General features: G+C 37.9%; 1 pseudogene across 3 annotated transcripts; it reads right to left on the bottom strand.

Moving 5' to 3' along the window:
- Nucleotides 1–1,113: 1,113 nt before the first annotated feature.
- LOC103712679 (protein ELF4-LIKE 3 pseudogene) lies at nucleotides 1,114–3,284 on the bottom strand (annotated as a pseudogene). Of its 3 annotated transcripts, XR_015967546.2 has the most exons (3): nucleotides 3,089–3,283; nucleotides 2,477–2,563; nucleotides 1,114–1,858 (listed from the first exon to the last, which is right to left on the bottom strand). The product of XR_015967546.2 is annotated as a protein ELF4-LIKE 3 pseudogene, transcript variant X1 (transcript). The 3 variants fall into 3 exon arrangements; XR_015967547.2 differs by lacking the exon at nucleotides 2,477–2,563 and having other exon boundaries at nucleotides 3,089–3,284; XR_015967548.2 differs by lacking the exons at nucleotides 2,477–2,563; nucleotides 3,089–3,283 and adding an exon at nucleotides 1,991–2,399.

The following is a 3,284-nucleotide window of genomic DNA, read 5'->3' as shown; positions in this document are numbered from 1 at the left end:
AAAAATAAAGTTATGCTAAATATTATTTGGCTCTGCTATTAAATAGCTAAAAGAATCTCTTAAAATATCTTCTCCTTTATAAATATTTACCATCTTGCTATTATTCTGGTTTAAATATAATTAATATTTTTTTATTAATTTTAATACATTTTTTTTACTAGCTATATCATCAGGCTATATATTGATGCACATATTGTATTAATGGTGAATATAAGATACAGAGATTTCATCTCGTTCCTTTATTTTAACATTCTAAATGCTGATTTTTATCTTAAAATAAAAAATTAGTATAATTTTACTAAAGAATAGCTTATGAGAGCTTTTTCTTGGAATAATTATTCCTGTAAACAATTTTAACCAGCGTAAAAATTTCTTCATTATGTCTCTTTGAAAGAGGTTTCTCCTGTAAGTACAATTTGCCTGCACCTATTCGCATGAAAGAGGTTTTTATTTTTTTGTAAGAAACCGAGAAACACGTTACAAGGACAAGAACTCAAGAAGGTTAGACGTCCAAACCTGGATATCTTGTTCTCTATTTAATGACGTACGTGTTGCCCAAAAGTCGTGTTTTAGAAAATGTATCAAGTTGTATCTTTCCAGTAGATTCTTTGAAACCATAGACAATATTTGTCATATTCCATCTCTAAATATGAATATCTGTCTTCTTCCACGAGGCGTTATTCTAATGTTTTTTTCCTCCATAAAATATTATTCCAGTAGTTTCAGCTTGCATGCCAAATTCCCTTTCAAGCTCCTACAATCCATTATACGAGGAAGGAGCAGAGCCCCCACATGCCCAATTATTGAGCTCCACAGAAACCAAATGATCTTAGGCATCAATGTTTATAGATATCGGTCCACGACACAGTATCTTATCAAAAAAATCTAATCAAAAAATATTTTTCAAATTTTTTAGTTTTATATAAATATTGAAATTTTTTTCAACAAATAACTGACATGGAATTAAACACACATCTACGGATCCTATAATATTCTGTCTCATATCCTCCAAATTTATACATTAACATCCAAAAGAGCATACAAAATAATGGTCGAAAGCCTCATCCCCACCCATTTGAAATTATAAAGCATTTTTCTCATTGTGGCAGATGATTAGAAGACAAAAAAAATTATCCATAGTTGCTTTGTTGCTGCTGTCTTAAATCATTATTACAGACAACCCATCTCACACAAATGATGAAAAGGTTTTCCTAGTTTTAAGCTAAAGAGACCTTGATTCCATGACCAAAGCTATGCTCATAAGACCAGAAACAGAGGTACACTTAAACAACATAGTCTATAAGGTAGGCAGAGAGCTTCATATGAATGAGATAGAAGACAATGAGAGTTGCGCTGGATTACAACATGGCAAGTAATCACCTGTTATTATGAAGAAGAGCAGAGTACGGCTTCTCTCTGTGTCTCCGCGAGTCTATCAAGTTCCATGCTGCCGTGGGCAAAAGCGTTGCCTTTTTGTTATGCTTCTCTAGCCAGGCCTAGTTCTCTTGTGGCCGGGCTTCCCGTCTGACTCCCCCTCCGATGACGCTTCCATGGATTTGGTAAAGGAGAAGGAGAGATCGGCGTAAAGGTCGACGACTCGCCGGATGTTGTTGTTGAGCTCACGGATGAGGCCGACATTCCGGCTGAGGTTGTCGGGGATCTTCGACTCATGGTTCTGGTTGATCTCATTGATCAGCAGCCTGTTCTGATCCAGGATGCTTTGGACCTGGACAAAGCTCTTCTTGAAGCCCTGGAGGACCTTGTTGTCCGCTTGGGTTCCATTGTCAAGGCCTGAGAAGGTGTCCCCCTCCATCATCCCCACTTCTTTTCCTCTTCTAAGGTGGGTTCAAAACCAGTCCTGCAGATAGAAATCAGATCAGGATAGGGGGAGAAAAAGAGAGGAATCACTAAGGAGGAAGCAAGAAAAGCAAGTGAGGAAGCCACTAAGGAGAGACCAAATTTGATGGAAATGGGAAAGATAAATGAGTACCAGTAGCCTAAACTCCTCAGAAGCAAGCTTGAAAAAAAAAACAAAAAAAAATTTGGAGCATAGGAAAACAGAAGGGGGGGGGTAGGGAGAGAGAGGAATCTAGAGCAGTGGAATCAGGCCTTAGGAGGCATGAGAGACAAGGACTGAAGAGAAATCATGGCCTTGGAGGCTACTTTTCACAAAGGGATCAGATGGCAAACAGGGTTTTCCATATTATAGTATAGAAAAGCTGATCCAATTCCATAAGCAGCATAGCTTTCCAGAGCTGCTGCTTTTTTTTTTTCCTTACAAAATGAAACCATTTCAGAGGCCTCACATTCAACTGAGAAGTGAGAACTACCACACAAAATAAAGAGAGATTTTAAAAGAAAAAAGAAAACAGCCAATGTACTGAAAAAGAGATGGCAGAGCAAAAATTTCACGGAGGAGGAGCAAAAGGATAAAAATTGTCTAATTTTACGGGGGAAAAATAGACAGGAAAAGGACCTTTTCGTTCTGGTGTGGAGCAGGATCAAGAGGACAGAATTGGTTGTCCAAATGCTCACCGTACACAGAAATCTTGCAGAAGAATTCCTGAAACAAGAACATAAACAAAAAACCAGAGAACAAAAAAAAAAAAACAAAAAGAATACTACCACACCAACAACTGAAAACAGAGGAGAGAGAAACCAAGATCGAATTTCGATACAAAATTCTTCATAATATTCAAGAAAAACGACAATCCATCCGGAAGAAAAACAAAAAGGAGGTGTCTAAAACATTATAAACATGAAGAAAAGAGAACAGAAAAAAGAAGAGGATGGAACAGTAAAGATCGGATTTTGATACAGAATTCTTCATAATATTCGAGAAAAACTACAATCCATTCGGAGAAAAACTGAAAGGGAGTATCTAAAAGACAACCAATAACAAACCCAGAATAAAAGAAAAAACCAATAACGATTCGGCTTTTGATGCGAAATAGTTGACAATCCTGCAAAATAAAAAAAAATCTATTTCGAGAAACGATCAAAAGCAGGGTCGGAAACATTGGAATCTCCATCAACAACAAATCCCAGAAGAAAAGGAAAGGCGGCACATAAATCTTCGTTGGCGTACCTTGAAAATCCGGAGCATTTATTCAGAGCCGTATAAGAGAGAGGGGGAAGGTGGGGTGGGGGGAGAAGGAGAGGAAATCTGAGAAGGCGTGAGAAAGCGCGAGATGAGCGTCGATGTGCACGAATCCGGAAGGAAAGGCTCCGGAGTCTATAGAGGGTCCTCGAACTGGAAAAAGAAAAAAAAATGATGGGGCCGG

This window comes from Phoenix dactylifera, chromosome 7 (genome assembly GCF_051530095.1).
Source record: "Phoenix dactylifera cultivar Ajwa chromosome 7, Ajwa_hap1_PhDact_Kaust_v1.1, whole genome shotgun sequence".
Classification (NCBI taxonomy): Eukaryota; Viridiplantae; Streptophyta; class Magnoliopsida; order Arecales; family Arecaceae; genus Phoenix; species Phoenix dactylifera.
This window is presented reverse-complemented; position numbering and strand designations above follow the sequence as displayed.